At 53.2% G+C, this 27,663-nt stretch overlaps 1 non-coding gene across 1 annotated transcript; it reads right to left on the bottom strand.

Moving 5' to 3' along the window:
- Positions 1-20,634: 20,634 nt before the first annotated feature.
- LOC122698985 lies at positions 20,635-20,797 on the bottom strand. The gene has a single exon (XR_006342484.1). It is a non-coding gene; the product is annotated as a U1 spliceosomal RNA (small nuclear RNA).
- Positions 20,798-27,663: the final 6,866 nt, after the last annotated feature.

Genomic DNA, 27,663 nt, shown 5'->3' with positions numbered 1-27,663 from the left:
ACGGCATAGCTGGCCCCTTCCCTCCAGGAGGCGGGAGGGGTGGACAGGGGCCAGGCGGGTGTGGATGACGAGGAGCCCAGCTCCAGAGGCTGCAGGGCTGGGATCTGACCCCCGAGGGCCCGGCCAAGTCTCCTTTCTCCTGTGACCACCTCCTGTCCAAGCCCGCCAGGTCCCCAGGAGAGCCTCTGAGCTCCGCACCTGTGCATTCCACAGTGCAGAACCAAACAACAGCATTCACGAAACCAGGAATGACAGCATCTCCTCTGTTGGTTTAGGGCATTGAGTTAAATTTCGGCTTCCATCATCACCTCTGATGTGGAGAGGCCTCCTCAGCAGGGGCTTGTGGGGAGGGGAGGATTGATGAGGGAGGGCTGCCCAGGGCCAGGCTGTGATGGGTGTCCACAACCACAAAGCTATTAGCTCACCCAATCCTCCCATTCTTTACCTGGTAGCTGTCATATACCTATACCCATTTCACAGCCAAGGAAGCTGAGGCAGGGATGGGTGAGGGGCCTCCAGGAAGGTCTCCCAGTGGGTGCAGAACTGGTCCTCGGGGTTCTATCTGACATCAGAGTCTGCACTCTACTGCTTCCTTGGACCCTGACGATGATGGGGACCTCACTACCTCTCCAGCCTGTTCCTGTCTGATGCTGCCATCTGGGGCATTGCAGACCCAGACTGCTTCTTCTCTGAGTGATGAGGGTCAGATCTCCCCTCTCGGGTTTCCTGCCTGGTTCCCAGGGGTCCAGTCTGCCATCTAGGCATCAACCTTACAAAGGAGGCTCGGAGGTGGCTGGGGAGCAGAAGGGCAGGGCTTGAGTTGCTGGTGTGACTGGCCCTGACACTCGGGATGTGACCTTGGGGAGGCCTTCTCTGCCCCTGGAGCCTCAGCTATTTGTCTATAAAATAGAGTGCAGGCGGGGTAGGTCTCAGACAAGATGCTGTCTGGGAAAGCAGTGGCTAACGCGGGGCTTCTCTGCCATCCCAGAGCCCGGGTGTCAAGGGGCAGAGGGGCAGGCTGCAGCCTCTGGCCTGGAGGTCAGCTCTGGATGGGGAGTCCCATGGACGCGGGCCCAGGCCGCCTCTCCCCTTCCACTCCTCCCCGAAGTGCCCGCGGCATCGGTGAGCTTCTCTCTCTTTGTTAATTCCTTGAGGAGCGGCTTATTATGAGTCTGAGCACCCGGTGATAGCAGAGCTTTGGCTTGTTTTATGCCGGCCTGCATAATGCATAAACATTTTAAATCTTCTTGGCTATGCATGAGTGTGTCCTAGAGAAGCAAAGAATAAACACGATCTGGGGCTGAGCTGCCTGTTTCACGCTGCAGCAGAGAATTTAAAATCCCCTTCCCGGCTGCAGCTGTCCCCCTCCTGAGTATGCCCTGGCTGGGGGCGGGCAGGCCGGGCCTGGGCATGCAGGTGAGCCACAGGGGCCCCGGGGTCCTTGGCGCCCAGAGCCAGGCCCCTGACTCGGCCTCTCCACCTGTTCGCGTTTGTGTTCTCTCTCCATGTTCTGTTCTCCAGTGTGAGGGACAGAAATAGCCGGAGTTCCTAGCAGGACGCTTCGTAAACACTTTGCGGGTGTGATGGGCATGCAGATTGGCCAGGTGGCTACTTGCCTGCTTTGCTTCTGGGGTGAGCCACACACACCTGTGGGCATTGGCCCACCTGCCTCCCCGTGGGCAGGGCACACACCCACCCAGGTTGGCTCACAGTTTAGACCCACGGCTCAGGCCTGGGGAACCTTACACCCCCACCCCAGGCTCTGCCCAGACCAGTTGAATCAGACTCCAGGGCAGCACCGTGTCTGTGCTGTTAAGAAGTGCCCAGGAGATGCTTGTGTGAGCTGGAGTGGAGGATCCTGACCCAGGTGGGCTCGGGAGGGTCTGGCAAGGAGGAAAGGGGAGAATCAGGGGTTAGTGAGGACAAGGACCCTCTGGCCTCACAGAACCAAACTCCCTGGGACCCTCAGAAGGTGGCTGAGAGGCCATCCCGCTACAGCGAGAGTGAGAGGCGGGCCACAGCTCGCTGCCAAGCTGGGTTTCTGGCCTTTGATCAGAATGCTCCTTCTGAGAGGTGAGGACTAAAGGGGCCCAGGCCGCCCGCCCGCACCCCCGGCTCCAGCAGCCAGAGGGAAGCTGCGCTCCCTGCATCCCAGGCGTCCTCCTGTGCCCGGCGGGGTTTGGCAGTGGTGGGAGCAGCAACTCCCGATCGGCCTACCTCCCGGCTGCCCCCTTGCTGCACCTGGGCTGCCGGGGGGTCAGAGCAGATCCAGGCAGGAGGAGGGCATGGGGCATGGGGCTGAGTTGCTACTCAGCTAGGGCAGCGGAGGCCAGCGCTGGGGACTCTGAGGGCAGGGGCAGGGGCGCCTGGTGTTGGGGTGTGTGGAGGGGACACTGCCAGCCTGATTCCGCCGCCCAGGCCAGCCTGGGACCTGACTTGCACCTGCCCGTGTCCTCCCCTTGTTGTGGCTTGAGTGGGTTGAATGGTGTCCCCGCAAATTCGCATCCACTCAAAACCTTGGAATGCAAACTTACTTGGACTAAGGGCCTTTGCAGATGTAATTACAGGCTTCCTCGTGACTCAGATGGTAAAGACTGCCTGCAATGCGGGAGACCCAGTTTCAATCCCTGGGTCACGAAGATCCCCTGGAGAAGGGAATGGCTGCCCACTCCAGTATTCTGGAGACTCCCATGGGCAGAGGAGCCTGGTGGACTGCAGTCCGTGGGGTCGCAGGTGAAATCAAGGTGAAGCTCCTGAGCTGAGGTCAGTCTGGATTAGGGTGACCCATAGAAACAAAGGCGCAGACACCAGGGGCAGCGGCCTGGGCACACATCATACTGTCTGTTCACCGACGGAGAGGGTGCAGGGAAGACTGTCCACTGTGGGGCGGGGTGCTGTGGGCCTGGCCAGACCCGAGCCTGGACATCGGGTGACGAGCCCACAGCCCCACGGCTGGTCACCCGGCACGAGGCAGGATGCAGAGGCGGACACGGCCCTTTCCAGTCCTGGGAAGAGCTCGATGGGGCATATGGCCCATTATGGGAGCCAGGCCAGGAGGGCTTCACAGGGGAGGTGACACCCGGGCTGAGACCTGGGCTGGTTGGGAGTGGCTGGCAGAAGCAGGGTGGATTCTGGTCAGAGGGTCAGCGGGGCAGGCCCCCAGGTGACTGGCCCTAGGCTGGCGGAGGAGCCCAGTCCTGCAGCTACTGAGGCCAGCAGCAGGAGAAGCAAGGCCCCAGAGGTGTGGCTGGGCCTGGAGGGCGCGTTCGTCCAGGAGGCAGGGCGCAAGGTCAAGGGTGGAGCGGAAGGCCCCATGGACTGGACCATGGAGGGAGCAGGGAAGGGGCTGGGGCTCCACCAGGACGACAGGGGCCTCTGAGGTGCTGGGAGAGCGTGCAGCCCCTGTGTGTGCGTGTGTGCGCACATGTGTGCATGTGTGTGTGCGTGTGTGCACGTGCACGTGCATGTGTGCGTGTGCACGTGCTTGCGTGCGAATGTGTGTGTGTGTGTGCGTGCGCGCGTGCGTGTGCCTGTGTGTGCATGTGTGTCTGTGTGCGTGCACATGTGTGCGCATGTGTGCATGTATGTGCATTGCTTGTGTGTGTGTGTGTGTGTGCGTGTGTGCACGTGCATGCGTGCGAATGTGTGTGTGCGTGTGCGTGCGCGCGTGCGTGTGTGTGCCTGTGTGTGCATGTGTGTCTGTGTGCGTGCGTGTGTGCATGTATGTGCATTGTGTGTGTGTGCGTGTGTGTGTGCGTGCGCATGTGTGTGTGCATGTGCCCATGTTTCCCAAGAACACGCGGCCCCAGTGTTTATGGGTGTGGGTGCACATCTCCCACTGTTGGTGAGAATTCTGTAGTCATGCCTCTTGTGAGGCTCAGGGACAGATATCGTTCATTACGCAGCCATCAATTTAAACCAGGCTTACTGTGCCTCGGGCCCTCTGAGTTGGGTCTGCACCTGCTAGAGCGGCAGGGCCCCACCAGTTCCCGTGAATCCTACGAGCCTTGCTCGGAGCCCCGGGGTCAGCCTCCCTCCCCATGCGGGCAGGCCCCCAGAAGGTGCAGTAGTGGAGCCAGCCTGGGTGGTCTGGGCCGTGGGGACAGCACCCAGCCGGCGGGGCCGCCTCCTGGCTCTTACAGCTGCCCAGCCTCGGGGCTCCAGTGCTTCTGTTCCCTCTGCCTGAGTGCTGTTCCCTCAGCCACAGTGAGGTGGACTTGACCACTGCTGTCCTTGCCCCTGCCTGCCTGACAGTCACTGAACAGCCCCTGTATTATAAGGCAGGGCCCGGAGGAAGGCGGCTGTCTGTGACACGCAGGGCAGACTGTACCCAGTCAGCAAAGACGTGTTGGGTCACATGAAGGTCGAGTGAGTCCTGCTTGCCAATAGAACTCAAAGACATTGTGTGGAAACAAGTGGCCACCCCCCCCACCAAGGCCCCACCACTGCTCTGACCCCAAGCTGGTGAGGGGTTGGGGTGCCCGGTGGGCACCACCCCATCCCATGTGGACACCATTGGCCCCTGAGACAGAGCAGGCTGGGGCCCTGGGCCGCCCAGCCCCTCTTGCAGAGCGGGGCACCTGTCGGATGCAGAAGTCTGCCTTGGTCCTGTGTGCCCACCACTCAGGGAGGAGAGCCCCCCTTCACAACCAAGGAGCCCCAGTGGAGGACAGCATCTCTGCCCAAGCTCTGGGACCATCAAGATGTCTCCATCAGTGGGCCAGCAGCTGAGTGCGGCCAGGGGTCGTGTCTCCCCCATTCTCCAAACCCCAACGGTCTGTCCAGGCCTGAGTCTCACCAAACCCACCTTGGGCCCCAGCTCAGATTCCCCCACTCCACCCGGGTGCTCCTCAAGCCCCGAGTGGCTGTGGCTTCCAGCCTGGCTGGGCCCCAGTCCACCGCCAGCCCCTCGCAGGGTCAGAGCAGAGCTCTTGCACGATGTGGGGGCCCTGGGGGCGTAAGGATGAACCAGAGCCCATTCCCACTCTGGGGTGAATTTATCGAGCCTTTCCCATCACCCATGTATCACTTCATTTTTGTGCTGAACGTCAGCTCAGTCCCACAAGGTGGCTGTGATCAGCCCCCGTTTCAGAGGAGGGGACCGAGGCTCCGTGGGAGGCAGCGCTGGTCGAAGCTGGCTGGCTCTGGTCACCCCTGACTCCCGTGGCTCCCCGGGTGTCTGACTCCACCAAACACTGAGCTCTAGAGGGTCACGCAGCTTTGCGAGCCGGGGGTTGATATGTTCGGCCGTCCCAGCTGCCGCACGAGGAGGTGCCCCTCCAGCTGTGAGTGACTCGTGTGACGTGTCAACACAGCGCCCAGGAGGACAGGGAAACCCCAGCCACGCCACTAATCACTCTTCTCACATGAGGTAGTGATTGTTAATGTGCATGGGATCTCATTAATTAACTCCCTGACTTTAATTAACTTCTTGCCTATTTCACCTGACATAATGTATTATCACAAATGTCAGCTTTGCAAAGTGTTTGCCTCTTGGCACAAAGTGAGATGCGTCACACAGATGTTGCGGTTTGATCCTGTGTAGGACAGGAGTCCCCCGTGCGGTGTGGACGTGCCACCGGCGGGACACGACAATGTCTAGATAGAAAACAGAGATCCCTAAACAGCAACCAAGACTTCATCATCATAATCAGATTTGTCCCCAGTCACACCACCGTGGCTCTTTTTGTCCCTCAAACACCCTGCTGTTGATAAACGCAACAGCAGAGTGCCTGAGCACAGAGCAGTGTAATCTGGGGGGAAATTTAAAATTTCTACCACGGTGGCTCCTGGGTGCCACTAGGGCATGCCAGGCATGGGAGGTGAAGACGGAGGACCACCGACTGAGACTTCCTCAGCTTTTAAACTTGTCGGGATGACAGATGCCCTATTGTTAACGGGGCCTGCAGTGAAAGGTAGAGGACAGGGCCACAGTGCTGAGAACCCAAGGCTTCCTCTGCTGTCACCATGACCGCCATGACCACCTTCGCCACCATCACAGTCGCCCCCTCCAGCTTCGCTGGCCCCATGCTCACGCCTCTCCAACGCCGTTCCTAATGCAATGACAGTCAGCATTGCCCTCACGGTGCGACTGTCTCAGAACTGCCCCACCTGTGGGCAGCACTGCCAGCATCAGCAAGGCCATGTCCACCCCCACCGTCACCATCGTTCTCACCCACATCCCCGTACTTCTGGACCACGCCCCCAGCACACCCCCATCCCAGCATAGCTTGGGGCCCTTCGTAGGCACTAAGGTTTGTGGAGGGGGAAAACTCACATCGGTCACGGAGGCCAGAGAAACCCAGAGTCCCCGAGCTCACCGATGACACGCCATCCCCACTGCAGACGTGTTATTATAACACGTATGATGTGATTGCCGCTCTGGGTTTGTTCACCACCTCAGCTCCGCCGCCCTGCCAGGACCACGGTTGCCCTCTCTTTTGGCTCCACGGCCACACCCGTACCTTGGCCACTCGGAGATGGGCTGAGCATGGGTCCCTGAGGCTGCAGACTGGGTTTTCTCCTCTGTGTGTCTCAAATCCCCAGCACAGGGTCCACATAGTCAGACAGAAATGGAAATTATGTACAGGTTGGCTCTGGGCCCCATCACATCAGAAATTGTCAACAGTGTGAATTCCCCAGCCAAGATGGTCATCAGACCCTTGGAGAGCAATGGAGGCTCCCAGCAACGAAGTTCACCTCACGAGGGTGGGGGCAGGGGCAGTGAAGTGAGCAAGCCCTGCCCCCGCAGCCTCAGTGCCAGTAATCAGTCCAGCTGAGTAGAAGCGTTTGACTTAATTTCATAGCTCAGTAGGCATTCAGATGGAACACGGAACTATCCGCCAGCCCTTTGTTTAGCTGAGCCCTGGCACTGCCACCCCCTTAAATCATCTCTGCAGGGGACTTCTGACTGTTCAGATGCAAATGCACCCCTGACCCCTTCTCTCTGCACTACCTGTGCACACACACGTCACACACACACATGCATTGCATGCTGGCATCACAGTCACACATGCATCATGCATACACACACAACCACACGCCTGCACAGTGGAGCCTCCAAGGCCTCAGCACAGCGAGGAGAGAGCCTTGGGAGAAACGCGTGCAGGATGCAAAGGGCCCTGGGAGCCAGAAGACCTGCTCTGCTCTGTGCATTTAGCTGAGGATTCCTTTTCTGGACCTGTTTCTGTATTTTTCCTTTTTTCTAAAAATGCCTGTTAGGAGCTGGTTTGGTGCCAACAGCACTGTGAGTGGGGCTGGGGGACATCTTCCCGCTTTATGCAGGTCAGCCGGTTCCTCCTGCTTGGCTCCCACCCCATGGGCCTGGCCAGGTGTGGTTGTGAGGTGGGCTGAGGCAGGGCTGGACCAGGTGGGCCTGGCGTCAGAGGAGAGGGCACCATCCTCACCAGCCAAGGTGGACAGTGTGGGAATGGATGGCGACACTGGCCCCTGGGGTCCTTCTGGATGTGGCAGAGTGGACCCTGGGCATCAGGAGAGCGGAGGTCAAGCCCAGTGCATTCCCAGGGCCCTCAGGTCAGGGGACAAAAGGTCCTTGGAACCAAGTGGCGGGGAGGTGGACCGGCTGTGTCATCAGCGTGGAATCAGCCGCTCATCCCGTTCTTTTGCTGCCTGTGTTTGGAATCACGCCCAGTTTGCCCTGCTCCAAACGAGCGCAGGAGCGAGTTTATCTGATTTTTGGTGCTGGCTTGGCCATGGGATGGCTTTGGCCAGCGGATGTTAGCAGACAGGACGCAGGCTTGGCCCCTGGGCTAGCATCTGCTGTGGGAAGGTGTGCCCAGCAGACACGGGTCCCAGAGGCACGGAGCCGGCTGACCACACATGGGCCAGGGGCGGTGCCCCAGCCTGCCTGCAGCCCTGAGGGCCAGGAAAAGGAGGGCTCCTCCTAAACCGCCGGCTAGGAGGGTGGTTTGTGACAGACATTACCGCAGCAGAGACCTAACTCACACACAGGCTTTTATACTCCTGAGAAAATACTTCACCCTTTCTGAGCCCAACTGTCATTGTTCATAAAGGTAACAGTATGAGTGTAGCTTTGTGGGGAAGTGTGTTAGTCACTCAGTCCTGTCTGACTGTTTGTGACCCCGTGGACTATAGCCCGCCAGGCTTCTCTGTCCGTGAAATTGTCCAGGCAAGAATACTGGAGTGGGTTGCCATTTCCTTCTCCAGGGGATCTTCCCAACCCAGGGATTGAACCTAGGTCTCCCGTGCTGTAGGCAGATTCTTTATCATCTGAGCCGCCAGGGAAGCCCAAAATTTAATTCGATTCGGTCTGAGCCTGACTCTGGAAGCAGCTCAGACCTCCTGAGCTCTTGGCCAGCCGCTGCCTCTCCAGCCTCCAGCTTGGAGTTTGCAGATGGCTCCTCCAGCCTCCACCCTCATAAGGATATGGCCTGGGCAGCCGCCCTCGTGGCTGAGGAAACCAGGACCCAGGGGCCTGAGGGGAGGCGCCCACGCGGTGGGGGCGTCACGCTCCCAGGCCTCCAGCTGCTCTGCGATGGGCTGAAGCAGGTGGCCCGCTCCCACCTGCGCTGGGATTCTGTGCTTCTCTCTCTGGCTGCAGTAAATGCAGACGTGTGTGGGGCCAGTCAGATGCGCAGAGCACCCGCGAGATGCACCCGGGCTCGTCCGGGGGGCTCCCGCCTGGCAGGCAGAGCCGCACTGCTGACCCTCCGCTCAGGATGCGGGAGGCCGTGTTCCAGCCGGGAAGAGCTGCCCCTGCGTGTCCGTTAAACAGGGGTTTGCAGAGACGGGACCCAGCGGTGCCCCTCCACTGTCCCTTCTCCACCAGTACCGCCCGCCCCTGCAGGTCAACTCAATCCAGCCACAGGGCCATTAAATCAGGGTCCCGTCAGGCTGAAGGATGAGCCGAAGGGACTGGACGTATGAACAGCGTCCAGTGAGGATGGGGCCGCACACAGTTGCTAAGTGTGTGTCACCACCCTGTGGACTGTCATTCCCTTCACGACCTTTGACCTCCACGGTGCTGGAGACACAAGGGTCCCTGCCCTCTTGGAGCTGGATGTCCGATGGGGGAGGGGCACAGAAAATCAACAGAGAAGTCCAGCAAGTGGCTGTAGGTGGGGGTAATGCCACAAAGCTGGTACCAGGGGGTCTTGATGGCAGCAGGAGTGGACGCGGGTCAGCTCAGCACACGTGGTCACTGAGCGTCCACGTGGTCACCGAGCGTCCACACGTGGTCACCGAGCGTCCACATGGTCACTGAGCATCCACACGTGGTCACCAAGCCTCCACACGTGGTAACCGAGCGTCCACGTGGTCACCGAGATCCACATGTGTCACTGCGGGCTGGACAGGGCTCACAGAGGATGCACACTCAGGCTTATCCAGTGGAGCTCGGGGGCTGGGGGGTCAGATGCAGTTGTGCGTCCTCACTCTCTGTGAGCACGAGGGGGCAGCAACCGCTGGGGTCGGGGGTCTCTGAGACAATGTGGGCTGGTGGGGAGGGTGTCCTGAGCAAGGCTCCTGCTTGCTCAAACCCAGGTGGGAGGGAGATGCTGCGTCCACCTGCCTGGGGACGGGGTGTGCCTCTGGCCGCCCCCACCGCTGTGTGCTCTGGGCTCAGGGAACAGCTCTGGTCTCTGCTGTCCATTGTGAAATGGGCAGCATGTGAGTGTGTGACCTCCTTCAAGGCCCCTTTTGTCCCCAGAGCCTGACCTGTGGTGGTGAGGCGGGCAGTGGGCACCAGGCCCTGTGGCAGCCTGACTCCACCCGCAGGGTCTGCCACTCAGCAGCAGGCGCCATCCCCGCACCCTTGAGCACCCAGACGAGGTGACTCCCTGAGGCCGAGTCTCCTGAGGAAGGACCAGGGTCGTGATGCCAGCTCTCCCTAAATGCTGGGCAGCTTTGGCTGAGACGACAGACACTCAGGCACGGTCCTCAATGACCAGAGCTCGGAGTGCCGGATGGAGACCCTCACGTGAGCAGAGACTTCTGGCAGGAGCAGGTGGGGGGCCCTGCCCTCTCTGCCAGCTGCCCGGTGGGTGTGTGGAGGGCGGGCCTGGCCTCGTGGGCCCCGTGGATGAAGGTGTCCCAGGCCACAGTCGCACCCCGTGCTTGCCCGTCTTCCACGGCTGCCCTGGGGCTGTAGGAGCGGAACTGAACGGTTACGGCGAAGGAAGGCTTGCACAAGTGGGAGCATTTCCTCTGTGGACCTTCACAGAAAACGTTAAAGAGCCCTGGTCCTGGGCATATGAGCATGGGGGGAGGAGCAGGCTCCAGACGGGGTGGAGGAGGGGCTCGTACATCTGGAGAAGCTGGGGTTGTGATTCCAGGGGTGGGCATCCCAATCAGGCCAGGGACCCCAGGGCAGACTGTCCCACGCTGTCACACAGACTCGAGGGCTTGCCCTGTGTCTGAGGCTCTTGGGGCCCCAAAGGCTTTGAAGGTTGGCCAACATGCTGTCCCCACAAGAGGACGCTGGGCAGTGACTGCAGCCCGCCCAGCAGGTTCTGGAGCATCGGCGGCCCGGAGATCCCCGCACACCTGGAGGGAAGACGCCACAGCGCAGTCAAGGCATGGAAGTTGCTCTTGAGCACTACTTGATTTGTGTTGAAATAAACATTCCAGAAGGAGAGATAAAGGAGAAGTCTCCCAAAAGAAGAGAAAATGCTCCCAGCTGTCCTCTGACTTGTCCCAGCCACGCCCTCCAGCTCACACGAGACCCAAGCGTTCTGTAGGGCAGAGGCAGGCAGTGGTCTCTACCATTGCTGTCAGAGAAGGAAGCCAGCTCATCTTAATGAGGGAATCAGGGAAGACTTCCTGGAGGAGGGGGTGTTAAATAAGGCATTGGTGTGGGGCTAGAAGGTTGGTGGAGAAAGATGATAGGAGAAAGGGCATCACAGAGAGAAGACAGTGTGAGCAGAGTCTCTGAAGTAAGAGGGGCAGCAGGACTTTGGGGGACAGTGAGCGATCCAGTTTTGTTGTGGGACAGACTGGCCGTAAAGTTGCTGTTAAATGATGAGGCTGGACAGGAAGACCTGGGCCTGGCAGTGGATGACTTCATCAGGCACATGTGTTTATTTTAATTTGACAGATAAATAGGAAAACAGTGTGCTCAGAGAGCAGGGGCCACTACTTTTTAACCTTTCTTTATCCTCAGTACCTGGTACATTGGGGCATATTAGGGGGCTTAATTAGTGTTCACTCAGTGGATAGTGGATGGTTAGGTGGCTGGCCGGCTGGCGGGCTGGATGGGTGGATAGCTGGATGGATGAATGGTAGATGGATGGATGAACGGTGAGTGGACGGGTTGACGGGTGAATGGATGGGTGGATGGGTGGATGGATGATGGTTGAGTAGATGGCTGGATGGGTGGATGGATGGATGAATGGTGAGTGGATGGAAGGATGGATGAGTGGATGGGTGGATGCATGGGTGGATGGGTGGATGATGATGATGATGAAAGTTGGAAGGCTGGAATGGAAAAATGGGTGGTGGATGATGGAAGATTAATGGACAAATGGTTGGAGAGACAGATGATGGACAGATACAGGCATGGAGGCATGCTGGGGCGAAAGGATGGGAAGGCAGGCAATGCGTGGGGAGAGGAATAGATAGACGGATGGGGGGATGGATGGATTAATGGGTAGATGGATGGGTGGGTGGGTGATGATGCCTAGATGGACAGATTGGCTGGTGATGAGGGACAGATGGATGAATACATTAGTGTGGTTGGGTGGACGGGTGGGTAGATGGATGTACATTGTGGATCCTGCAATTCCTAGAGCCAGCATAGATGAGGAAAGGGTGAGTATTTTTGGGGGGGCTATCACTTATTAGAGATAACCACATCTCTTCCCACAAGAGAAGTCAAAGATCTTCCACTCAGAGGCAGGTTTTCACCTCCCCACTGTACGTTGAGGTCTAAGTTTCTTCATAATCGTGTCCCTTTGTGTTTGGGATTAGTGTCCTAGGCGTATTGTTTTTAAATCATGGAAATGCTGTCAGGAAAATTACTTAAGACTTGTGAGTATGTTGCGGAGAGACAGAGAAGGAGGGAGGGGGAAGGAGGGAGGGAGATGGTGTGGGGTGGCGGGCAGCCCCACGATTTGCCTCCAGACTGCCAGTGGGGAACGCTTGGCCTGGCAGGCTGGCTCCCAAGCTGTGACTCAGGGTTTGGACCTGGTGAGGCCTCGGTCTGAACGGGGCCGCCTGCCCAGCTGTGAGCTCCCCGCCTCACGTGGGCCCTGGGCCTGTCCCTGGCTGCGGCCAGGCCTCGCCCGGGGGCCCCATCCCTGCTTGGTGTCTGGGTGGCTCAGGTGGTCAGCTTCCTCTCCGAGGACCTACTGTGTGTCCCTGGCATTCGCTGTCTTCTGGGGGCAACCAGCTGCACCCTGATCCCAAGGTGGTGGGTCCCCGCGGAGGGACTCGTGCAGGGTGGCACCAAGGGGGTGGCACCCCGGAGCTGGGACAGATACCCCGGGAGGTGGAGGGAGAGCTGTCTGCGTGGGTGCTCACGGTCCCTGGGGAAGGCAGTGGGCATCCCAGGGGACAGGCAGGCTCGGCGCCCACGTGAGTGTGAAGCCCATTTGCACCTTTTTGAGCCAGGACCACCTCCTTTCTCTGCCTGGACGGCCTTGGCTTCCCACTCCCCGAGCTGAGCCCAGGGTCTCTCTCCAAGCAGACAGAGCGTCATGCTTGTAAGGCCGGACAGTCAGGGGACTAAGCAGGACACACGTCACCGAGCCTGCTTGGAAGGACCTCGCGGCTGCAGGTGCACGACGGAAACCTCCCACAGCCCGACGGTCTGCTTAGGTATACTTCGAATTCTTACTGAATTATATATGAAGTTTTCTACAACACTAATGGATGTACTCAATATGTTAACAGAGGGATCATCCTGACCTGTAATAATATTCAGTGAATTATGAGAAGTAACAGTTTAAATAACCTGTGTTTTTTAATCCTAACAAGCAAGTTCCCACCCACAGCAGCCCCGTGGGTGTCGGACCTCCCCCGCTTTCTGGAAGAGCGACCATGAGGACTTGCCCCTTGGCCCCACGCCACTGGCTGCGGAGGACCAGGGCAGAGGGTGGCGCTTGGGGCCACTGGCAACCAGACTCCTCCCCCTCGGCACCCTCCAGCCTCGTCCCGTGGGCTTTCCCAGCGCCTGCCCTTCCTGCCGACGGCGTCTAGGGAGCCGGAGGCTAGCTGGCTATGAGTGGTCAGACCTGTCAATGTTTGATTTCATTGGGGCTGCTTGTCATTGTGTTAATTAAAGTTCGAAGGTGTTGGCAGCAGCGAGGGTGTGGAGGGAGCGTGTCCAGTCTGGAGCAGCCGTGCGTTGGCCTTTGTGTGTCACTGGCTGACAAAGGTCCATCTAGTCAAGGCTATGGTTTTTCCAGTGGTCATGTATGGATGTGAGAGCTGGACCATAAAGAAAGCTGAGCACCGAAGAATTGATGCTTTTGAACTGTGGTGTTGGAGAAAACTCTTGAGAGTCCCTTGGACTGCAAGGAGATCCAACCAGTCCATCCTAAAGGAAATCAGTCCTGAATATTCATTGAAAGGACTGATGTTGAAGCTGAAACTCCAATACTTTGACCACCTGATGTGAAGAACTGACTCACTGGAAAAGACCCTGATGTTGGGGAAGATTGAAGGCAAGAGGAGAAGCGGACGACAGAGGACGAGATGGTTGAATGGCATCACCGACTCGATGGACATGAGTTTGAGCAAGCTCTGGGAGTTGGTGGTGGACAGGGAGACCTGGCATGCTGCGGTCCATGGGGTCACAAAGAGTCAGACACGACTGAGTGAGTGAACTGAACTCTCACTGGCCGAGATCCTCCGGGAGGGAGTGGCGGGGGGCAGGGGGGCAGGGACCACTGTGCCTGGTTGCTGAGAAAGGAGCAAACAGCGTTCTGCTGGCCGGTGGCTGGGAGGGGCTCCCACGAGCCTTCCGGGAGCCCCTCTGTCTGGGCCCATCAGGCCCACGCACACCTCCCGTCTCACCCCGATGACACTGCCAGCCTGTCCCTGAAACACAGGACCCCTCCCTCGGCAGCGTGGCTCCTGCGGGGCTCTGCACGCCTGGCTCCCGCTGCCCGCCCTGAGCTTGAGTCCTGGGGTGGGGCCACCCTGGCTCTCGGCACACAGAGTCCCCTCGGAGCGGATCCCGCCTCAGCTGCCTGCTGTTCGCGCCTCAGCACCCTCACTGGATGGCTCAGGCTGGCAGGTGGACCGTGCCTGTGGGCCAGTTGGTCAACAATGCCCGGAGCCGGGGGTTGAGAAAGGTTCTGAGGCTGCATCTGGGCTGCAGGGGAGACGCAGAAAGCAGAGGGTCAGTCCCTTCCTGACCTCCGCCTTCTCCAGTCCCTTCCCAGGAGGGTGGGGGCCTTTGGAAGGGCCCCTGAGCCCAGCAGGCTCTTCTGTTTGCAGAAGGACCGGCCCCAGAGAGGGGAGAGGCAGCCCAGGCCTCCCCACATGGGCTTGAAGTGGCAGGCAGGGAGCGCTCCCTCCGGACGGGCCAGTGTCAGGTGGGTGTGCTTCGGTTCAGTTTTGTCTCCGACCTTCTCTCTGGGTGTCTGGCTCAAGCCCCGAACGCGCTGCTCACATCTGGAGGTCAACAGAGGGGGATGAAGGCCCCACCCCGTGGCGCAGCTCTACCTCCCCCCCCTCCTCTCGGCCATCCCCGCCTTCCTCTCTGTCCCCCTCCCTCCACCCCTCCCTCCACGAGAGCCGCGGCCTGGCCGTCCAAGGGCTGGGCTTGGCCTCAGATGAGGCGTCCCTGTGGACAGCGGTGACATCACGGATTAGTCTGTGGCTCCCAGGGTGTGGATTCCCTCTCCAGACTGGCGGTGGGGGTCTGGATGCCCGTCCCCTGGTGTGACCCTGAAGGAACACAGAGGGAGATTCAGTGAAGGACAGTGGGTATGGAGGGGCAGGCTGCCCAGGACGGCCTCTCCTTGCTGGGGAAGACCCTGGAGAGCTGCTGCCTGCGCTAGGCTGTAGACCACCCAGTGGAGGGGCCCCGGGGAAGGACCCCTCCCCACCAGGATCAGTACCCAGCGGACCGCTGGCGGTTCCAGGCCTCGGCTGACTTGTGTAGCCCAGAAACATCTGTAGAGGTCGTAATCCCCAGCAGCTGTGAGTGTGACCTTATTTGGAAATATCAACTTTGCAGCCGTAATCAATCAGAGGAAGGGGAGGTCCTCCTGGAGTCGGGGAGGACCTAATGCAAGGACCTGAGAAGATGAAACTTGGACAGGCAGGCAGGGAGCCGGCGACATGTGCCGATGAGGCAGAGACTGGTGCAATGTGCTGCTGCCCTAGGAGGGTCAGGGGCGTCCTGCCGCCCCTGGGAGCTGGACCGGTCCTCCCCCTGGGCCCCCAGAAGGAGCCCTGGCTCTGGACTTCCAGCCTCCAGGCCCCGAGGGAGCGGACCTCTGTTGTCTAGAGCTGCACAGGCTTAGGAATTTGGTGGCGGCCCTAGGGACCGGTGCCAGCCGGGCCTTCACTGCCTGTGGTCACTCTGGCCGGGAGGACCACCATCCTCACTGCAGCTGTCTCTGCCCGCATCCGCTCCCTCTCACACGGGCTGATGGCGCTGGTGCTCCATGCCCTGGGCTGGGCTCCGGTGATGCCTGCGCCAGCTTCTGAGCAAGGGATGACGGTCTCCGTTTCCTGCTCCGTCTAAGTGGTAATGCAGAGGCTGTCCCACTGCCTGGCCCTCCAGTTCCCCGTCTGCCACCTGTCCCTGGAGGGACCCGCACCCCTGGGCTGGGACGGTCATGGTCTGGTGCTGGGCACAGGCCGCCGTGGGGCGACAGCGTCCGTTTGCCGCGTCCTTTGTTCACAGGGGGGACACATGCCCAGATGTGACAGAGCAATATCATCTTGCTGGCAGCCCTCGGATCCCCAGATAAGCTGTTGATTGGATGGCGCCTCTAGTCTCTATCTGGCTTTATTTCGCTGTAATAGCGGGGAAGATGCAGTTGGTAACGACCCATGACAGCTGCTATATGGATATTCCCAGTCTTGGGGAGAGAGACAGGAAAAAAAAATAAACACTTGATAAAAGTATGATTGAAGATTAATAGTTGTCTGGTGACGATTCGCAATGAAACAGCCCATAAAGAGATTACTTGTCTACAGAGTCCAGTTGCTCCCGGCTGCAGAGAGGCTGGTGTTCAGAGAGGGTGCTGCTGGGCCGGGGGGGACAGGTGCCTCCGTGCAGGCCCTCGGGCCAGCCCCGGGGCTCGAGGCGGTTTCAGGAACTCTTGGCCAGCAGCTTGGAAGAGTCCCAGCTTGGGGAGGGCAGATGGAAATTGCTTTGGAACTGTTTATTTATTTATATGCCAGCATGTTTCAGAAAGGATTTAAAGAGGCTTAGAAATTGCTTTGTCTAAGAAGCTCCTAGTAATCCTCAAGGCTCTTCCCCAGCAGTGCAGCAGATACTGTGGCATCAGAGAGCCAGGTGGGGAAGGCTGGGCCAGGAATAAGACTCAGGTCCTTGTGCTAACAGTAAGGAAGCTGGGTCCCATTGGACTGCAGGGACCTCAATGCCATGGGTGGAAAAGCCAGGACTGAAAACAGCTCACTCACTCATTCATTCATTCATTCTCTCATTCATTTTTTCATTGGAATCCTGCATCCTATGTGAAATTTTGCTCATCAGAAGAAACCAAGAGACTAGTTACAAACTGGGACAAGTTATCTTGCTGCAAACATAACCAAGGAAAGGTCAATGTCCTGAATACAGAGACACAGCTTGCACCTCCGCCCAGAGGAGACCCCCTTGGCCAGTGAGGACCAGGAAGTGACTTTGGTCACTGGCCATCAGGGGAGGCAGGTCCAAGTTCTGGAGGATGTGATGGTGCCTGTTAAATTGGCAAAAATTACAAATTGGAGATGAAAATCACCTGGATGGGGGAGCAGGGGCACGGGATACAGGACAAAGGGTTAAGCGTGGGTGGCTGCCGTGGCTGTGTTGCTGAGGGGGTTATGAGGGTTTATTGCATTTTACAAATAACAGAGTAAGTGCGTTCGTTCCCTGTGGCCACCAAACAAATTGGCACAAACTAGACAGCTTAAAACAAGAGAAATTCATTCTCTGCCAGCTCCAGAGACCTGACAGCAAGCTGTACCAGACCCCCTCCCCGAAAGGCTCCCGGGGACGGTCCTTCCCGCCTCTCGCCTCTCCCAGCTTCTGGTGGCCCCCGGGGTTTCTCTGGCACCTCCAGCTCATTTAACCGGAAGCTTCCAGGAGCAAAGCCTGTTCTGGCCAGGGGGCTGAATCCGACCAGACCCCAGAACAGAGTCTCATTTATCTGAAAGTGCTATGTGTAGCACCATGCAAGTCTCAGGTGGCGCCTGATTTCTGTTCTCAGACTGATTATTTAACACCTCCCAAGGGCGTCTCCACGATACCATCGGAGGAGATAACGGTGTACCTCTTGGCCCTGGGGAGCCTGCCAAGCTCATCTGTAGTATCTGGGAGTTTGAGTCTCAGTCAGCACCTGGAGGAAAGGCGTGCCCACCCACCCACGTGTAGGGGGGCGGTGATGGGATGTGGCGACTTTGATGGGTTCAGCATAGTCCAGATCTGCGAGTCTCGAGTTCCAGTTTCTGCCATTTCTGAGCTTATTGACCTGAGGCAGGTCACTGTCACCTCTGAGCCTCAGTTTTCCATCTGTAAAATGAGAAGGCTGCAAGACGCGGGTCCACCCAGAAGCCATCTCAGCCTTTAAGGTGCTGCCCCTTTAAGGAGGGCGGGGTAGCGAGAAGGTAGCCGCGCCCCCTTCCTCTCCTCGCGGAGCCTTCCAGACCACGTGTCTCCGGCCTCGCCCCGCCCCCTAGGGGAGGGGCGGGAGCAAAGGGGGCGGGGAAGGAAGACGGTTTACCTTGCGGGGCGGGCGCGCGGCGCATGCGAACGGCCGGAGAGGTCCGCGGCGCTCACTTCCTGGTGTTGCCCCTTCCCCCTCCTCGCCGTTACCCTGTACATCCGGGTCATTTGCCCTCCCCGCTCGCGGGAGCCGTTGCCGCCCGTTGCCGCCGTTGCCGCCGCCGCCGCCGCTGCCCCGCTCCGGGCCCGGGGCTCCCTCTAGCGCTGCTGAGGAGCTGCCGCCGCGGCTCGAGGAGGGTGGAGGAACGGGGCTGAGAGAGAGCGCCTGGAGGCTCGCGGGGAGGGTGAGTGGTTTATTTTTTTCCCGTTTTCCTCGCTTCTCTCACACCCCTGGCTCGTCTGCTCCGCGACCCCATTTTGGCGGAGGCGGGCGCGGTGGGGCCGGCGCCCACCCCGGCGCCCACCCCTGGCGTGCTGCGGCATCTCCGCGGGCGCCCCGGGCCCTTCCTCCGCGCCCCGGGCCGCCCTGGCGCTCATTCATTCGGCTGTGCCTTTCTCCGCCCCTGCCTCCTTCCCCTCGCGTCTCCCCGCGCGTGCTCGCCGCCCTTTCCCGTGCCCAGTCTTGCCTCCGCCCGTGGCCTTTGGCTCCGGGCGCTTTCCCCTCCCGCGTCTATGGTCGTCCCCCGACCCGGAGCTCCCACGTCCTTTCCTCCCAGCGGCCGCCTTCCCTCCCGCTGCTGGCCCCCGGATCCACACCCCCTTCTCCCTCGGACTCCACCAGGCCTCGCCCGGACACGCGGCCCTCCTGATCACCTGCCTTGATCTTGGTGCCCCGACCCCTTCCACCTGTGCCACGATACCGCCCGATTCAGGTGTTGCGTGGACCGCAGATCCTTGGCATTTAAAGTCCCGGTTCTCGGTCCTAGGGTGTGGCCTTAGCTGTGTTTCCAAAACACACGTTTCTACTATAATTATCCAAATGCATGACTGTCAAACTGTAGTGGACTTGGCACTTGCTCTGTGTGTGTGGTCCTCATGGTTATTCTGGGTCACACCAAATCTCTCTCTCTTTTTTTTCCCCTGGAGGAGTGTGTGATTGATTTGCTCTGAATGTAAAATTTGGCCGAAGATTGTTACTCTTTGAACTCCTCCACATTCCTTCTCCCGCTGTTCCATGACTGATTTGCAACATTACCTGTTAATACTGTTTGTTGGTGAAGCTTCTTGTCGGCTCATCTGTCACCAGCAGTTACTGAATGTCCCCCAGTGTGCAGAATACTGATGAAATGCCTGAATTCTTGCAGTGCTACAAAATGCCATTCTGGAGAAGACAAAGACTTGGGGCATTTGTTTTCACTTTTTCTCCCCTCCCTCCTGTAAATTTACTGAGTTTGAAATCTTTTTACTCCTTCATGTGTAATGTGGAGAATGTGTATCAGTTGTGTGTTCTTAGAGTCTTGCCATTTGGAAGACTGGCATTCCAGAGTGTTTTGTATAGCTCAAGGAATTTCAGTCACTTGGGTGTTCAGAGACTTATTGCAGATCGTTTTAGACTAATGTATCAAGAAAAATAAACTGATCCTTTTAATTCTTTAATTACACTTAATAATAGAAACAGAAGCTCTGTGTCTGGAACAACTTGGTAATTGGGGCTTACTTGATAGCCTGTTTGTAAAGTGTTGCAGTTAACTAAAGCTACCTGATTCAGCATTCATAAAATGAAATGACAGCAGTTTTTCTAATGTGACATTCATAGTTCATAATAATGAACTCCAAGGAAGGTACTTAATCCTGAAGTGCACCTTCCTGCGTGTCAGTTTGATACAATTGCTGTCAATATTAATAGCATTTGTCTAACAGCCCTTTCTTCTGGAGAGGTAGGTACTAAAAAGGTGGTTGGCTGTTTGTCCACTTTCAGGTTTTGGATGACCACTTGAAGCACTAAGATTACTTAACTTGGAGTCAAGATTGCATTTTTTTTTTTTTTTTTGGGCAGAGCAATTTTGCTGGGTAATATATATGTTAAATTCTTTAAAACTTTAACAGGTAGCTACTTGAGAAAAATCTTGTTTTGTAAAATGTAGGATAAAAAGTATGAATTCTAGATTGTTTGATGATTGCATTAAGGCTAGATTTTTCTCTCCTAAGAAAAAATGGTTGATCAAAGGAAGGCATGATTAGTAAATTGACCCTAGTCGCCCCAGCAAAAATTCAGTTTCAGATGCTGAGTGAAACTGAGTGAATGTACTTTATTTCTGATAGATTACAAGTGACATGTAACAGCTAACTTAAGATTTTCTCAAAACTTTCTCCTTCAGATGGGTGAAAAATACTGTCATTCTTGAGGTTATTTGACTCATTTAAAGTGGTCATTTACCTTTACTTAGTAATTGAGCAGTAGAGACGGATGCTTATTTCATTTAATCCTAGTCTCCTTGGGGAAAATATTGTACTGTCACTTTTATGAAGTTACTTAACTCTTAACTATTAATGCATTCCAGTGTTGGAACATACAATTTACTCTTTTCACTGTTTAAGGAAAACAGCATTTCAGGAACATTTAATCACAGTGTTGGCGTAGCCCACTGTCGCTTGTGGTCTCGCCTTTCCTGTTACTATATAACAGGGTTTGGCCCAGTGCCTGCCTGTGCAGTGGACATGCAGTCAGTGTTCAGACTAATTGGATGAATGGCAGGTTTGCAGCAGTTAGACTGTAGCACTTTGTAATTATGTAGCAAAAGTTTTAGAGAAAGATGTTGATTGCTCTTAGATGCAATTTTCTCTGGTAACTTGTAAGTTTTGTTTTTCAGGGGAAAGCGCGCCCGCAGTCCCCCACTACCATAAATTACACAGTCGAGTTTCCCCTATTTGAGGAAATTGCAGAGGTCAACACACCGGAGTGCAATGGGTGAGCCTCGCCCTGGGAGAACCACCTTCTTGATAATGGTATCTCCTCTGCCAGGTAAGTATACTTGTAAGTTTTGAGAATTGCTATATATAATTATTTTGAAATCTTTGGGGAGCAACTGCTTTGAAATCTTTGGGGAGAAACTACAATAGACATATCAGTTTGTGATATGCTTTAGTTCTGTGAAGGGATATGTTCACTGAAAATGGATATTTGTTGTATATATCTTGTCAACATTCATGACCAATGGTAATTCAGATAATTTCTTGTATATTTAAAGTTTCTAAAAATCAGCATAAAAACTCTTTTGAGTGTGTGAGTTCATCCTATATTATAATCAGTTCACATTAAATAAGGTTAATTTTCAAGGAGCATTTTTTCATATAGTAGAAAAGTAATGAATCTGATAATGTGGCAATGTTTACTTAACATTTCAGTGGTGGTGATGATAATGATGTTAATAGTAACTAACACGTAGCTAGTGTGTGCTACTTGCCGGGCAGTGTTGTAAGACATTTAATCTTTACAACACCCTAATTCTAAAAGGTGATCGTATTATAGACTAGCAAACTAGTAAGGTTAGGTAACTGAAGGGACACAGAGATGGAGGACTGGGTCTCTGCTCCTAATTGTTACTCTGTAATAGTGAACACCTCTGTGCCACGTTCTCTATACGACCGTGCAAGGTGTAGGTTAATTCCTAGTTAATTCTTAAGTAGCATTAGCAAAGTAAGGCTCAAGCCGCTTAGGTAACTTGTCCAAGTACTTGCCCAAGTAGGATCAAGAAGGCTGGCATTTCAACGCAGGCCTCTGTGACTTGTAGTCTTCACTAAAATTATTTCAAAGTACTGATTTGAGGTCCTGTATTTTATGTTATACATTTAGAAGGCATACTTAAAACAGCGAGTCTCCAAACGTTTTTACCTGCCACACAGGATGGATAACGTTCACTCTTCTCTACTGTCCGTGAGCATATACGTTACATGTCAGTTGCTCAGTCGTGTCTGACTCTTTTCAACCCCATGGACTATAGCCCACCAGGCTCCTCTGTCCATGGGATTCTCCAGCCCACCAGGCTCCTCTGTCCATGGGATTCTCCAGCCCACCAGGCTCCTCTTGTCCATGGGATTCTCCAGGCAAGAACACTGGTGTGGGCCGCCATTCCCTTCTCCAGGGGCTCTTCCCGACTCAGGGATCCAACCCAGGTCCCTGCAGTGCAGGCAGATTGTTTATGGTCTGAGTTACTGTGAGCAAATACAGGATTATAGTTTCCTGTCCACTGGCTGTAGCTTCACCCCTTTCCCACTCACACAAGCATACTGGAATGCAAATGAGTGACATTTGTAAAGTTTTTTAAACAAGGAAATCATTCTTAGAATTTTGATCCTTTAACTATAAGCCATTTCTTGTGACATGCCCCACATCCTGATTGTGGTACGTCCCATGGGTGAGAATGGCTCTTTTCCAAGACACTGGGTGATTTTATTTCAGCAGAAGACCTAATGCAGAGATGTATTTTAGTCACTGTTAGTTTATTTTGGAAAGATGATGCTCCGGTGCTGTTGTGCACAGCATTCTGAAGCTCTCAGTCCTGCACAGCCTGTGAGTGATCTCTGCTGTGTGTGTCCTGGTTGGTGCATTATGTCAGCTCTGTGCTAAATCTAAACTGATAGACACCTTTCACTGTGCCTGTCTGCACTGTGCCCCCAAATCCTTCTCTTAGTCATAAATCGGCATGTTCTCAGATAATCCAAATTGCACTGAATACTGAGGTCAGTTTCAGAAAACACCAGAAAAAGATACATCATATTCCCAGATGTTATTACTTGGGATTGTTGTTGTTCAGTTGCTGAGTTGTGTCTGACTCTGTGGCCCCTTGGACTGCAGCTCGCCAGGCTTCCCTGCCCTTCCGTCTCTCCTGGAGCTCGTGTAGGCTCCTGTCCACTGGGTCGGCGATGCCACCCAGCCGCCTCACCCTCTGTTGCCCCCTCCTGCCCCTGGACTCCATCTTCCCCAGCATCGGCGTCTTTTTCAGTGAGGCAGCTCTTCGCATCAGGTGGCCAACGCGTTGCAGCTTCCAATAGGTTAACCCTAACCCTATTAAGCTTCAGTCATTTCCAGTGAATATTCATGGTTGATTTCCTTTAAGATGGACTGATTTGATCTCCTTGCTTTCCAAGGGACTCTCAAGAGTCTTCTCCAGCACCACAATTCCAAAGCATCCATTCTCCAGCACTCAGCTTTCTTTATGGTCCATCTCTCACATCTGTGCAGTGGCTGTTGGAAAAACCATAACTTTGACTGTATGGACCTTTGCTGGCAAAGGGACATCTCTGCTTTTTAATATGCTGTCTAGGTTTGTCATAGTTTTCCTTCCAAAGAACAAGTGTCTTTAATTTCATGCCTGCAGTTACCATCTGCAGTGATGATGGAGCCCAGAAAAATAAAATATCTGTCACTGTTTGCACTTTTCCCCCTATTTGCCATAAAGTGATGGGACTGGATGCTGTGATCTTAGTTTTTTGAATGTTGAGTTTTAAGCCAGCTTTTTCACTCTTCTCTTTCACCATTATCAAGACGTTCTTTAGTTCCTCTTTGCTTTTTATCATTAGAATGGTATCATCTGCATATCTGAGATTGTTGATATATCTCTCTCCAGTCTGGACTCCAGCTTGTGATTCATCCAGCCCAGCATGTCATGTGATGTACTCTGCATATAAGTTAAATAAGCAGGGTGACAATATACAGCCTTGACATACTCCTTTCCCAATTTGGAACCAGTCCGTTGTTCCATGTCTGGTTCTGTTACTACTTGGCCTGCATACACATTTCTCAGGAGACAGGTAAGGTGGTCTAGTATTCCCGTCTCTAAGAATTTCCACAGTTTGTTGTGATTCACACAGTCAAAGGCTTTAGTACAGTTAGTGAAGCAGAAGTAGATGTTTTTCTGGAACGCTCTTGCATTTTCTGTGATCCAGTAAATGGTGGCAATTTGATCTCTGGTTTCTTAGCCTTCTCTAAATCCACCTTGAACATTTGGAAGTTCTTGGTTCACGTACTGCTAAAGCCTAACTTGAAGGATTTTGAGCATTGCCTTGCTAGCAGTGTGAAATGAGCACAACTGTACGTTAGTCTGAACATTCTTTGGCATTGTCCTTCTTTGGGATTGGAATGTTAACTGACCTTTTTCAGTCCTGTGGCCACTGCTGAGTTTTCCAAATTTGCTGGCATATTGAGTGCAGCACTTTAATAGCATATCTTCTAGGATTTGAAAGAGTTCAGCTGGAATTCCATCACCTCCACTAGTTTTGTTTGTAGTAATGCTTCCTGTATTTCTATATTTGGGATTGTTTATGCCATTTTTCTGTTCTTAATGTGGGCAATGGAGAATTAAGGGCACTAATTTAAATGAAACAGAGATCTTGAAGTGGACTTTTGTAGTTTGTTGACTTGTGCTGTTTTTTTGGCTACGCCACAGGGCTCGTGGGATCTGAGTTCCCCAATTGGGGATCAAACCCAGGCCATCAGCAGTGAAAGCCTGGAGTCCTAACCACTGGATGCCAGGGAGTTCTTGACTTGTTCTCTTATTGGTAGAGTCTCCATGTAAAATTTTAGTATGTATGGACAAAAACATTTAAGTCCTGATTTGCTTTTTCCTGATAGTGTTAATATTTTCTGATCATCTATAAGATATGAATAATACTATGTTTGCTACTTGCCTCCCAACACTGTTGTGAGATTTTTGTATTTATTTCAGTGCAGCATAGTAGGGGAGGAAGAATGTAATTTTATTGAAGTGATGCATTTTTAAGTTGAATGATCATTAAATTTTTTTTGTTTGTTTTGATGTAATTCTTTGACACCTGGGACAGTACATGGAATATGATTGCTGTTGATTACTCAAATAGTTATTGAGCACATAAGCAGGGTTATACTACAGTGAATAAAACGTTAGTGGTCCCTTTTTAAGAGTAGAAGCAAAGACGGAGGAGAATAGACAGTATGAATTTAGCAGGTACCTAATCTTATGAGCTAGGATAAACACCCATCTTGTAATGCCATCTAAACTGAGATCTGAAGAGTGGACCATTAGTCAGTCTGGCAAAAGGAGAAACGCATGGACATAGGAAGGAGGAGAGGCCAAAGCCTGGAGGTGAGATCAATCCTGTGCATCTTAGAAACAGTCACTGGTTCCGTGTGGCGGTACTGCAGGGCATGAAGGAGACGTGGGAAAGAGGTGGACAGGAAGTGTGCTGTGAGGCTGGCTGGCTGGGTCATGTTAACAGGTTCAGGGCAGTTTGGACCAAAGGCCACGGTAAGCCATTATAGGACTTTAAAGGGGGTGAGAAATATTCATTTATCTTTTCAAAAGATTGTTCTCAAAACTTTTGGAGAATGGCCTGAAGGTAAAGTAAGACTGAATATAGTTGAGCAAGTTCAGAGGCTTTTGCTAAAGTCCATGAAAGAACTGATAGTGATCAGTGCTCAAGTACTGACAGGGGATGGTCTGGCAATACAGGGTTTATGGATGTGGGCTCCCTTGGGCCCATAACTTTGTGTCCAGTGGTAAAGTAGAGGATGAGTTTCCCCAGAGGGCTGTCCACCTCTTTTTCAGGTAAAGTTGAGATGTTGTGAAGCTAAGGCAATCCAGATACATTCTCAAATACACATTTTCAGTTGACTCTGCATATTCTTAGTCGTTGAGTACGAGCTGACCCACCCCAGAGTAGAAGCATCAGACTGGAACTTACGAGGCCTCCCTGAGTCAGGCTTCTCAGTTTCCACAGGAGCCGAGTAGCCAGCTGCTCAACAAAAGCAGTGGGCCTGATAGCTGTTCAGGGAGGCAGAAGAGTCCTTCCGCCCAGGGGCAATCCAGGTGGCACCTTTATCAGAGGCTCCAGTCAGTAAAATCATGAGTCACAGAGACTTGTCACCAGAAATGGTTCTTAGGGCTGTGGAGCCCCAAAGGTGCTAGCACTTTCCTGCATGCAACCCTTCCTGATTGGGAGAGTCCTCTCTGGGACTTAACAGGATGGGGAAGTTCATCTGTACTGTAGGATGGATGTAGAGATTTACTCCTCTGTTTTCTTCTAAAAGTTTTTTTTTTTTTTTTTTTTTTTTTTTTATAGTTTTAGCTCTTAGATTTAGGTCTTTGATCCATTTTAAATTAACTTTTGTGTATAGTGTGAGGAAGATGTCTGAATTCATCTTTTTGTATATCACTATCCAGTTGTCTCAGCACTATTTGTTGATGAGACTGTCCTTTCCCCCTGTTGAATTAATTGCCTTGGCGTTTCTGTTGGTAATTAATTGGCCATAGATATATGGCTTTATTTCTGGACTCTCATTTCTGTTTCATTGGTCTGCATGTCTCTCCTGCCAGTACCACATATTTTGATTACTGTAGCTTTTCATGCCATAATAATATAGCATTCTTCTTGTAAAAAAATAAACACTGTTAAATATTGAAACTATATAGAAAAGTAAAAGAAGAATGTAGAAATCATCATCTGAGTGGTCACTGTTTTGGTGAACGTGTCTCCAGACACCTCTGCATGTACATGCATGTTGTATGAGTGCACACACACCCTCTGCAATTATACATAGAGACGTGTCAGTATTTGCCCACACTCCTTGTTCTTGTGTACTTCTTGAGTGAATACCTCTATCGTCAACTTCAGGAGAGAAATGATTATTTTTCTTCCTTCAGGCACTTTTTAAATTCTGTGAGTTTTTACTGACATAAACTTCTGAGAAGAGTGAAGATGCTTTGGGCTGAGAACTATGAGTGTTGTTTTCTTGGTCTCATGTTAAATGGAATGTATTTCTCACTCATCTGCCTAAAGATGGCCTTCAAACAAAATTTTAAATGTGTGCTCTGTGAATGGATGGCAAATTATGTGTGAAACTTTGAGAAATTAATCCCCAGATCCAGCTTTAAATAAATTTAGTTTGCAGAAATCTCCTGTTAAGTATTAGGTAAACTTTTTGGCAGTTGTGACAGTGAGTGTGGAACCAATAAATTATATGTGTCTGTGCAGTGATAGTTGTATTTACAGTCGTGTGGGGGCTGATCCCTGTTGCAAGCTTGGTTTTTACTGAGTTATAGAGGAGTAGCATATTTGCGCTTTTGTCCTTGGTGATTTCAGCCTCGTAGACTTGATGAAGCTGGGTCCTTCGCTACTTTCAGTAGCCAAATTTGAGCTGACCAAATTCGTCTGAGTGTAGGTCCACTTCCATGATCAGAAACTCCTCTGACATTCACATTTTTCTTGCAGTATGATTTTTCTATGATGAATACATGTTTTAAACCATACAGATTATGCTTCATTTAAAAAGATTGAAGTTTAATTTTGGAAATAGGGAGCCATTAAAGAGGTTTTGACTTTGGAGAGTGACATAGACAGACAAGTTTCAAAAAGCCACCGCGCACATTGGTTGGTTCAGTGTAAATTTGGTGTTTGAAAATGTCATGCTTAGTCCATGGCCATATCACCCTGAATGTGCCCAATCTCGTCTGAGAATGTCATGCTTAGGTTATGTGGGAAACTGGATCGCTCAATGAAATTATATAAATGAGTGCTTTTTTCATGGTTTTTAAAAGTTAAAACTTGATGACAACTAGACTCTACAGAATGAAAACCAGTTAGCAGTGACTAACTGGTGGGATTATAGATTTTTCTTCCTTCTTTTGGTGGAAATTTTAGAAAAAAATATTAACTATATTATGTAATAAGATGTTACAATGAAGCTCTTTTGTTCTGAGTTGAGCTCTAAGTCAGTAGATGCACATTTCTGAAATGCGTTGTAAGAACACAATGCAGGTCCTGCAAGAGAAAGAGCCAGAAAACGGATCTTGTGACTTCTAACACCTATCCCATCTGTCGGTATATAAAGATTCAGGAAGTTGGAAATTGGAAGCATTTTT

The sequence above is a fragment of the Cervus elaphus genome, chromosome 8 (assembly GCF_910594005.1).
Source record: "Cervus elaphus chromosome 8, mCerEla1.1, whole genome shotgun sequence".
Classification (NCBI taxonomy): domain Eukaryota; kingdom Metazoa; phylum Chordata; class Mammalia; order Artiodactyla; family Cervidae; genus Cervus; species Cervus elaphus.
The sequence above is the reverse complement of the archived record's forward strand: the minus strand, read 5'-3'. Positions and strand labels throughout refer to the sequence as shown.